The following is an 11,982-nucleotide window of genomic DNA, read 5'->3' on the forward strand; positions in this document are numbered from 1 at the left end:
ATGACACTTTGGTAAATCCATAAAATGTGAATGTAATTAGTTTTGAAATCATTGTTTTGTTTTATGAGTGTTTTTGTTGTTTTTTAAAGATATTAAAGATGCTTCCACTGTTAGTGAAACAAAAATACGTTTAAAAAAAAACAAAGATGTTTCCTACAGGCCGTGAGAAGAGAGGCATCTTGAGTTATCCTGAGAAGAATGGAAGGGTGGGGATCCTTCTCTAATCTCCAGCCTGTGTGCAGTCTGCTTGGGGGCCTTCAGAGATCCCTCCACAGGGACAGCTCTATGTCAGAAGCCTTCTCTGACTGGCCATTTCTGATGCCTTCCAGCTGTTCACAGATATGCGACTGGAAGGGCATTTGAGTACGTGAAAGTGAAAAAAAAAAAAAGAAAGAAAGAAAAGAAATCTGCCTGGGAGTTCATCCACTGGGTGGGGAAGACCAATTTGAGCAAATTTAATGGAGAATAGATGGGGGCAGGAGAGGGGTGTTATTTCTATCATACACTAGACCAAATCCAAATGAATCAAAAATTGGTTACTCTAGCAAAACCTATTAGATACAAAAAACAAATAAACAAAAAAAAACTGTTTATTAAGCAGAATAATAAAAAGAACAGTAAAGGCAACTATAATAACAGTAACTAAAATTTACGGAGTGCTTAACGCTTACCAGACACTTTTCTAAGCCATTTATATCTATTAACTAATGCTCACAAAGCTCCCACTATCGTCCTCATTTTCAGACAGAGAAACCAAAGCACAAAGAGTAGATGTAAATCATTTATATGAGGCCTATGATACTGAAGGGAAAGTAAAGAATTGAGAACACTTTTTTCCTCAACTTCTGAGGGAGAAATGAGATTAGAGACAGATTAGCCAAGTTGATTTATTTTGAGCCAGTGGTTCTCGAACTTCAAAGTGCATCAGAATTACCTGGATGGCTTGTTAAAACCATGTATTGCTGGACCCCAGCCCCAGAATTTCTGATTCAGTCAGTCTGAGCATGGATCTGAGCCTCTATACCCACACTAAGTTCCCAGGGAGGGCTGCTGCTTGTGGTTCAGGAATGGCTTTGAGAAGCACTGCAGTAGGCAATTCTCTTAAACCTCCTTCAACGTCAATTTCTCATTTCTTCAAATTTCCCTCCTTCAGGAATGGGGAAAACAAAGGTGATCTTATGTGGATTAATGGGGACAAAGATGAGGAAATGCTTTGTAGATTGTCTGGCACTATGAAAAAAAAATATTGGCAATTACTATTATTAAACATTTGACTTTGAGAGTGAAGGCTAATCCTGAGCTATGGGAAGTGTTGACGTTTGAATCTTTAAAATTTACTACAGTAAGCCATGTTCAAATACATTGGCATGACAGGAGACTCAATATCAAACAGAATAAAGAAAAGGGGAGAATTCCTTCTTATGCTAGACCCCCATCCAATCCATAGATATATAAGCTTTCTCAGCAGTCCTGCCAAGAAAAAGAATGTTTTGCCTGCACACACCCACATACGCACACACACGCATACATGTACGCACACACACACAGGAGTTGCACTGTATACAAATTTAACTTATCCAAAAATTAGTAGTGCAGAATTCCCTTCTGCTACCCAGAAGTGTGTATTTGGAATATATTATTCCAAAACCTATGTACTAAATGTGAGAAAATTAATTCACATTGCATCCAACTTTTAAACAAACATCTAGTAAGGAGTAAACAATCATGGATAATTTTGAACTCACTGAATTTTTGCCTGGAGGCTTTTAAAATAAACCCCTGAAAAATGCAAGTATATTATATCTGCTTTACATCCAGCACCCAACATTACATTTGCTGTGTTTTTCTCCACATTGAGCCAGAATTTGCTTCCAGAAGTTCCAAACACTGGGACTTGTTCTGGCTTATGGGACACCACAGAATAAATTCAATTTATTTATGTTAATGACAAGCCTTCAAGATATTAAAGATAGATGTCTTGTTTTCTCCCACCCCACCAAATTCCTCTTCATTCCTCTTCTAAAATGGTTAAAAAAAAATGTTCAGAATTAGTAAACTTACTTTTAGTTAAATAAAACAAATAATTCCCCCTTGCTCAAGAAATAGTAAAGTATTTGCATGGATGACTTACCCATCTATACTGTTTATATTATTCTAGAGATAAATGGGTGACTCCCTGGAAGATAACCTTATCTGAATTCAAAAGACTAAATAGTTTCCTTTTGAAGTGAAAATTCAACAAATAAGGACTACCTAGAAAATTCCCCAAGGCTCCTGCCCCTCCCACTAGCTCTGAGATCCATGAAATGCACCAATTTCTTTCACCCCCAGCGCAACTCACCCATCCTAGTATCAAAGCACAAAGGAATTACTTCAGAGATCTGAGGAGACCTTCAGACCTGTGGGGGCTGAGGAACCACCCCTAGTTTAGCAGCTCCAGGAAAAAGATTAAAAAACAGAATGTGAGAGAAGATCCTTGTTCAGTAATCTGGTAATAATTCTATAAGGCAGTTCCTAGAAATTATCTTGAATTATGATTTCAAGATACCAGGGCTTGGGTCTGTGGAAGGTGGCGGGCAGCGGGAACTAAAAGGAGGAACAGATGAACATTTCCTCTCTGCCCTTTTGAGATTGTAGTAAAGTTTGAGGGTAAGGGTCCCAGGTGAAGGGGTCGGGGATAATCGAGTGCTGGGCCAGGGGCCTTCCCCGGGGTCCAGGATGGTGTCTGTGTGGGTGGGGCAGGCCAGCAGAGCAGGCTAACATCTAGGTGGTGGAAAGGTGTGGGTGGCCCACCACCCCATACACTGACTTTCCAAGATGAGAGATTACTTTGGATTACTCGACTTGTCCTCATATTTCTGAGTGATACTTTATAACACGGGTGAAAGGTTGTCTAGGTTGAGTCAACAAACATTGCACATCAACAGGAGGATCACATGGTATTAAAATAGTATGTATTGCTTTGCTGCATCTACAGTGAGAATGAAGACTGTTCTCAGCAACCAGACTGTCGACATTCCAGAAAATGTCACTAAAGGGACACAAAGTTCATGTGAAGGGCCCCAGAGGAACCCTGAGGGGGGACTTCAATAACATCATTGTGGAACTCGGTCTCCTTGGAAAGAAAAAGAAGAGGCTTCAGGTTGACAGATGGTGGAGAAGTGGAAATGAACTGGCTACGGTCTGTACTAGCTCTAGTCATGTACAGAATATGCTCGGGGCTGTACGCAGGACTTCTGTTACAAGATGAGGTCTGCGTGTGCTCACTTCCCCGTCAACATCATTTTGCAGGAGAGTGGGCCACTTGTTGAAATCCAACATTTCTTGGGTGAAAAATACATCTGCATGTTTCAGATGAGGCTAGGTGTGGCTTGTTCAGTATCTTGAGGACAGAAGGATGAGTTAATTCTTGAAGGAAATGATATTGAACTTTATCAAATTCAGTAGCTTGGCTTCAGCAAGCCACAACAGTTAACAACAAGGATATCAGAAGATTTTTGAATAGTATCTATGTTTGTAGAAAAGGAACAGTTTAGCAGGCTGATAAATAAGATCTAAGAGTTACAAAGCTGTGGAAAAAGCAAGATAAAACAAGATCCCAGATCTATTTGTGATATTTTTAAAATGCAAGAAAATGTATGCGTTAAAAGAAATACATATTGGGCGGGCCACGGTGGATCAGCAAGCAGAGTTCTCGCCTGCCATGCCTGAAATCTGGGTTCGATTCCTCGTGCCAGCCCATGTGGAAAAAAAGAAAAAAAGAAATACATATTGATGTGAAAAGTACATATATTGGAGAAAAGTAAGTTGCAGAAAACTAAAGGACAATCACTGAAAGAATATTCATTGGAAATATGTAAAGAGTGTCAAAGAAAAGTTGCATTGGACAATGTTAAACAGGTAAGGATAATTTTATTCAAAGCTACAATATGAAAGAGAGACCAGAAGGCTATCACATTAGTGCGCTCAACTCTGCTGAATCAGAGGGCAGAAGAGTTAAGAATATATAAATTTTATGGCATCTTTAAAAATCACAAATTTTCCAATATCCTTATTTTTAACTTGTTGTGGCCAAGAAATGTTGGATTTCAACAAGTGGCCCACTCTCCTGCAAAATGATGTTGACGGGGAAGTGAGCACACGCAGACTTCATCTTGTAACGGAAGTCCTGCGTACAGCCCCGAGCATATTCTGTACATGACTAGAGCTAGTACAGACCGTAGCCAGTTCATTTCCACTTCTCCACCATCTGTCAACCTGAAGCCTCTTCTTTTTCTTTCCAAGGAGACCGAGTTCCACAATGATGTTATTGAAGTCCCCCCTCAGGGTTCCTCTGGGGCCCTTCACATGAACTTTGTGTCCCTTTAGTGACATTTTCTGGAATGTCGACAGTCTGGTTGCTGAGAACAGTCTTCATTCTCACTGTAGATGCAGCAAAGCAATACATACTATTTTAATACCATGTGATCCTCCTGTTGATGTGCAATGTTTGTTGACTCAACCTAGACAACCTTTCACCCGTGTTATAAAGTATCACTCAGAAATATGAGGACAAGTCGAGTAATCCAAAGTAATCTCTCATCTTGGAAAATCAGTGTATGGGGTGGTGGGCCACCCACACCTTCCCACCACCTAGATGTTAGCCTGCTCTGCTGGCCTACCCCACCCACACAGACACCATCCTGGACCCCGGGGAAGGCCCCTGGCCCAGCACTCGATTATCCCCGACCCCTTCACCTGGGACCCTTACCCTCAAACTTTACTACAATCTCAAAAGGGCAGAGAGGAAATGTTCATCTGTTCCTCCTTTTAGTTCCCACCCCTTCCACGGGCCCCAAATCCTGGTTCATTCCACTCTAGCTCCCCATTTCTTTCTGTTTGACTTGTCCCCATTGAAGACCAGTGACTATGAAAGAAATTCAGACTAGGATATCTTGAGAGTTGAGGAGTATCTTCTTTAAAGACACAGCTGAACTTTTTTTTTTAATTTTGCATGTTAATAAAGTTAAATTTTATATGTTCCCAACTCAACAACTGTCAAAGTTTGAAAGAAAAGAGAAATTCCATGAAATTAGGCCAAGTTTTGACCAATGGAAGACAAGTTAGGGTAACTGGGCAGCTCCATTTCTGCTGCAGAAAGGTTGCAGGGCTTTGTCAGAGCAACCACTTTCTAGACAAATTCTAATTCTGTTTCTACATGCTTAACCATCCTCAAAAAATATTCTTAACTCTGATTCGTTACACTACACTTTTTTTAAGTGTGTAATTCAATGATTTTAATATAGTCACAGAGGCTGTGCAACTCTCACCACAAGGAGTTTTCAAATACTCTCCTTACCTTAAAAAGAAACATGGCACCCCCTTTAGCCATCACCCCCAATTTCTCCATTCTCCCCTGTCCTACCAGTCTGTATTCTGTATCTATAGATTTGTCTATTTCTCACTTTTTGGCTATTATGATTAATGCTTCATGAACTTTCATGCACAAATTTTTGTGTGAATGTACATTTTTATGTCTCTTGGGTATATAACTAGTAATGGAGTTGCTGGGTTGTTATGGTAATGCTATGTTTAATCACTTGAGTAACCATCAGACTGTTTTCCACAGCAGCTGCACCATTTTACATTCCTGCCAGCAAAATGTATGAGGGTTCCAATTTCTCCACATCCCTGCCGATACTTGTTATCAGTCTTTCATTATTATTACTATTAATATAGCCACCCTTATGCGTGTGAACTGGTAGCTCATTGTGGTTTGGATTCGCATTTCCCTTATGGCCAAAGATGTTGGGTACCTTTTCATATGCTTATTGCAGTTTTGCATATCTTCTTTGGAGAAATGTCTATTCAGATCCTTTGCCCATTTTTTTATTGGGTTATTTGTCATTTTATTATTTAGTTGTAAGAATTCTTCATATGTGTGTACCTTAGCAGATGGTGGATTTACAAAAATTTTCCCCCATTCTGTGGGTTGCCTTTTCACTTTCTTGATGTTGTCCTTGGAAGCATAAAAGTGTTTAATTTCGATGAAGTCCCATTTATTTTTTCTCTTTTGTTGCTTGTGCTTTTTTGGTGACATATCTAAAAAATCATTGCCTAATTCGAAGTTGTGAAGATTTATGCCCACGTTTCTTTGTACGAGTTTTATAATTTTAGTTCTTACATGTATGTCTGATTTATTTTAAGTTTTTTTAAATATGGTGTGAGGTAGGGGTCCAGCTTCATTCTTTTGCATATGGATGCTCAGTTAGTTGCCCCAGTACCACTTGTTGAAAAGCTCCCTGTCTCTCTCTTTATTTTTTTTTTAACATTTTTCATTGTGGAATATAACATATATACAAAAAAAAGCAATAAATTTCAAAGTATATTGGAAAAAGTAGCCATAGAACAGATTTCAGAGTTTGATATGGGTTACTGTTCCACAATTTTAGGTTTTTCCTACTAGCTTCTCCAAGACACTGAAGATTAAAATATAATTAATATAATGGTTCAGCAGTCATATTCATTTGTTATGTCCTGTCTTCTCTGTTATAACTCCTCTTCCTTTGATCTTTCTCCCAATCTTGAGGGGTATTTGGGCTATGCCTATTCTAACCTCTTCATGTTGGAAAGGGCTGTGGATAATATGGGATAGGGTTATGGAGCTAGTTGATGCTGGGCCCTTTGGGTTTCAGGACTTATCTGGCCTGCAAACCCACTGGAGGTTGTAGGTTTTGGGAAAGTAATCTTAGTTACATGAACTTTTGTAGAATCTCAGATGTTCTTTAAGAATGGCTTTGGTTGGGTGTTTGGTAAACCATTAGTTACCCTACAATTTACTGTATTAAATTTCTGCTATGTAAATGACATTCCAGATGCTCATTTGCTGGAATTATTTCCTAAAATTTCAAAAAATTCCCCAGTCACATCTTCATCTTTGTTATCTAATTTAGAACACAGCTCCTTCCCTGGGAAGGGGAAGGAAGCTGCAAAGTAGACACTCAAGGACAAATGTTTCTGGATTAAATGAATTGATGGGAGCAGCAGGGAAGCAGGGTAGAAAGATTAGAGAAGACTCAGTGTCCAAACTGAGATCCTTGGCAGGATCCTCAGGGGAGGGGAAAGGAGAACTAAACTGCTCTGGGTGATTCCTGGGGGGTGGAAGCTTTTCAGATGTCGCCTTCCGTCTGCCATTAGTGTAGCCTGTGAGGCCCTGGGAGGACTGGCCAACCTCCCTTTCCGGCCTCCTCCCGCCAGCTCAGCCTCTCAGGCCCCAGCCTTTCTGCTGCAATTCTCCCGGTCATGCTTGCCTTCCTTCCCACCAGGCTCACTACTTGCTGGTGACTTGGATCTCACTCAAAGGGAACTTCCTCGGGGAATCTTTGCTGGCCTCCCCTTCCAGGCCAAGACTCCTCGAAGATAAGGTCCCCGTTTTTGCAGGCAATTATGTCTGCAAAGGGCGGGAGACTTGCTGCAGACCACCCAGCGGCAGCAACTGAGGTGGTCCCCTTCTCCCACATCCCCTATTTTCCGGGAGTCCTGGCAGCAGCTCCCCTAGAGTCCATGAGGGAAGCAAATTCATCATGGGTGAGTGCTCCCACTCCTCCCCAGGCCCACCAGGAACGGCCCAGCCCACTCGATGAGTTCAGTGTTTCCCATGGCCCTTAAAAAATTACACAATCTTTTAAATATGAAAATATGAAATGTGGGGTGGGAGTATGATTAATGGAGCCTCAGTTTCCCTATCTGCAAAATGGGGATAATGTGCTGTTTGAGTTACTATAGTAAGAGCCAGGTAGCGTTCCCAGAGGGCAAGAGTAGGATCTCAGTCAGCATTGGCTATTGTTATTATTATGAGCTACATTCAGGTCAGAGGATTTCACTTTTGTTTAGCTCTCCATTCTGAGGGCAAACCAGGCCTGCATGGACTACGTCCTTGTTTTATTGTGTATGCAAAGCTCTATAGCCCTATCCTCTGACCTGCCTTAGGGTGGACCCCTCAATCTCCATTACAATGAAAGCATTTTTGCTTTCCGTAATCATTGCACTTACCCTTAGTGGAAAGCTGGTCTGGATCTTGAAATTGGAAAAGCGAAAAACAGTGTATGACAACCACCGTTTTACCTTGCAGCTTATTACTTCCAAAACTTTTCCTATGTGTTTTCTTAGGGTTTTTTATTTGTTTGGTTGGTTTTCTATGTCTGGAAAATATGTGGTCTTGGGATGCTTGTAATTTATGGCATATTCTTAAGGGTCCCAATTTTGCTACCTTAATTGACAGATAGGTAGAACTAAACCTGTTTTGTTGCATTTAGAAGCACTGCCTTTTGAATATATTTGTAGGTATAAGGGTAAGGGCGGTTTTTATGGACTTCATTCACACTGCACAACTGGGGTTTTAAAAACTACCCAGTTTAGGGCGGGCCGCGGTGGCTCAGCGGGCAAAGTGCTTGCCTGCTATGCCGGAGGACCTCGGTTCGATTCCCGGCCCCAGCCCATGTAACAAAAACGGAGAAACAGAATACAATAAAACAAGAAAATGTTTAAAAATGTTTCCCTTTCTTCCTTCCTTCCTTCTATCCTTCCTTCCTTCTCTCTGTCTTTCCTTTAAAAAAAAAAAAAAAAAAAAACTACCCAGTTTACATTCCCACCCACCCATCATTCATTATCAAGCGATTATTTGAAAAGTACACAATTGGAGGGTAATGAGAGAAGTGCCATAACTCTTAAAGCTGATTTAGGCAAGATGTATTTACCACAATGAAACTGTTCACCTATCAACAAGCAAAATTTCAAACGTTTACCAATCAACTCCAGACAAAGCTGTGGACAAACAGGTAATCTCATACACTGATGATGGGACTGAAATATTTTCAACTCCTATGGGAAGGAAAGCTGATAATATCTTGCAAAATTAGATATGCTTTTCCCTTTGACCCAACAACAACAGCAAAAAGCTCTGAAGGCCACACAAGAAAACAAAGCTTATTTGGGGGGAGTAGGAAACAGACAAATATAAAATGGGATAGGTGGGAGACTTTTCTATTTTTTGAGGACTTTTGATCCATGTGAACATAGATAGTATCTGTTTAAAAATTTAAGTAAATTTAAATATTAAATACTGTGTGCTACCTTAGAAAATCCTTTGTTCAAATATAGCAACAACCAGTATTATCCATTTAGTCTATTGCTCTGTTTCATTATATTGCAACTGTTGACAAGTATCCAGAAATATAGTGCCTGATTCAAAATGTGCCCATAGCTGCAGGGTTACTAGGTTCCACAGGCAGCTTCTCTCCTGAAAACTGAGTTCCCCTAGGCCCCCTTGTGCAGATATGAGTTCTCTCCTCAAATCTGTGGAATCGTGGGTCCTAGTACTGTCCTGGTATCAAGTATTGTTCTAGGAGAGGCCATAAGGCTTTCCTGCTTCAGAGGAACAAATCTGCAAGGATGATTAACCTTTGTAAATAATCAAGGCCTCTTAAAACATGGCGTTGAACCTAGCTCTCTCCTGACGCTTTATAAGAGGAAATTCATTTATCTAGGCCTGGTTCTTCAAAATCAGCAGTTTGATTGTGTTAAATATCATTATTTCCTGAGGATGTGGGAAAGGTGAGGCATCTGAAGATACGTTTTTTTCCTTCAAAATCTTGGGCAGAAGCTGGGATGAGAGGTCCAGACCTTTAAACCACATGTATTGCAATTCTCATGCAAGCTGGAGGAGTCAGAATGCCAACAGGGTAAATTCTTTGTCCTTTGCTCTCTAGTCCAAAGGAATCTCAATAAGATGCCAAAGGAATTTTTTCTTCCCAATGACTCAAAGTCTGTAATGGGGTCTAAAGGCCCCAGAGAACTACCAATATATCTCATATTTCCAGGGGCAGGAAAGCAATGTGCTTAACAAAAAATTTCATGGCCTTCTCTCATTGAGTCTTCAGTGAGGAGAATCTTAGAGAGCAGGGTCAGAGGCTGGAGCCCCTCAACCCTTAACCTGGGAAAAGAGGAATCTAGGCTCCAGCCCTGCATAAATGGATCAATAGCAGCCATTCATTCATTCATTCATTCATTCAACAAATATTTATTGAGTGTGTCAGACATTGTTCCAAAAGTTTGACATAGATTAATTCACATAATCCTCACTACAGTCCCCACAAGATAGATATTATCCGTATGTTACAGATGGAGAACTGAGGCATGGAGACTAACAGGCTCAAGGTTCCACAACAAAGTGTCTAAACCAAGATTCAAACCCAGTCAGACTAGTTAGCATCCATGTCTCATAACATTATCTTTAACCACTCTAAACTTATCATATTGCCTCTTAGTTAAATATATATATATATAACCCTATTGTGAACATAATTAACAGCACTGAAATATATATCTGAATGTGATTAAAATGTGATTAAATGATACAGTAACAGAATAAAAATTTTTAATTTTTATTAATAAAAGCAATCAACATACAATATGAACATTCCTTTTTCATCAGAGTTGTATATTCATCATCATGATCACTTCTTAGAACATTTGCATCAATTCAGAAAAAGAAATAAAAAGAAAACAGAAAAAAATCCATACATACCATACCCCTTACCCCTCCCTTTCATTTATCACTAGCATTTCAATCTACTAAATCTATTTTTTAAAAAATTTTTTTTAATAATCCATGGAACTACACTACACAGTGAACCCTTGGTTAAACCCACGGACTGTAGCCAATAATATAAATATTAAAATGTGCTATCAACAGTTGTAGGAAATGTTCCACACCAATGCAAGGCGTTAATGATAGGGTGATATATGAGAATCCTATATTTTATGCATGACTGTTCTGTAAACCTATAATTTCTCTAAAAAAGAAAAACACCTCAATATATATATATCCCTGCCTTGCTGGAGCTTATATTTCAGTGAGCAGATAACACTATCATATCAGGTCTATAAAAGGTTAGAGGAGACCGTGGAGGAGGGGCCTCTCTAGAAATGAGTCAGACCATGTGAGTGAAGGAAGCAGACCATTTGGAAACCTGAGAGGAAAATGTTCCGTGTAGAATGGCAAAAATAAAAGCCCTGAAGCAGTGAACAAACTAGGTGTGTTTGAGGGGCAGTAAAAATATAATATGCTGGAGTAGAGATCAGGCAGAGGACAAAAGGCTGTGAGCTCCTAGTAGGCAGAGATAAATTACATAGGGGCTTGTAAGGAGTTTGAATTTTAAGGTAGATGGAAAATTAGAGTTTTGGGGATCCCTTTTTGGGGCGAGGCCATGATTCACATTTTAAGAACTTACATTTTGAGAATTCAGAAATAAGACTGTGGGATGCCTCAAGAGACCCCTTAGGCTTTCCCAGCAATCCTAAAACGGGGAAGGGGCTGGACTAGGGGCAGATATAGGGAGAGCTCAGATATGGGTTTTTTTTTTTTGAAGGCAGAATTGACTAGACTTGCTAGTGAATTTCATATAGAGGGTGATTAGTCAAGGAACATCCTCATTTTAGGCCTAAACTATTAGGCCTAAAACGTTAGTGCCGTTCATTTACTGAGATGGGAACTGTGGGGAGAACAGTTGTCTGATGGACATGCCAGCCAGATTTGTCTCCTATAATTCTCAGGGTTTTATCTTCCATACCAGATCAACCTCACTCTAAGCAATAGCTAACACTTTCACTGCTATGAGGGAGGCCTGCTCCAAGTATTAACAGCTAATTCACTCCCTCCCTGCGGAATCAGATCCTGTTACCACCACATTGCAAGACACCAAGGGGGTTAAACAACTTGCCAAAGTGCATAAGATTGGAAAGCTACATTTAAGTGAGATTTATTCTGAATTAGGAAACTAGTATCTACTGGGTAAGGCAATACCCATTCTGATAGCTCCTCAGTCATCAGGTGTGAGCCCATTTATGGCCATGCCTTCACTTAACCCTAATTCCACTATCCCTTTGGAAGCCTAAAGTAGCAAATTCTCTGTGGTTGCAGATTCCACAGGTGCAAGTGGTCTG

The 11,982-nt window shown here is 40.1% G+C and overlaps 1 pseudogene; it reads left to right on the forward strand.

Moving 5' to 3' along the window:
• The first annotated feature begins 2,982 nt into the window (after nucleotides 1-2,982).
• Nucleotides 2,983-3,551, forward strand: LOC143682739 (large ribosomal subunit protein uL6 pseudogene; annotated as a pseudogene).
• Nucleotides 3,552-11,982: the final 8,431 nt, after the last annotated feature.

Source organism: Tamandua tetradactyla, chromosome 5 (assembly GCF_023851605.1).
Source record: "Tamandua tetradactyla isolate mTamTet1 chromosome 5, mTamTet1.pri, whole genome shotgun sequence".
Lineage (NCBI taxonomy): Eukaryota > Metazoa > Chordata > Mammalia > Pilosa > Myrmecophagidae > Tamandua > Tamandua tetradactyla.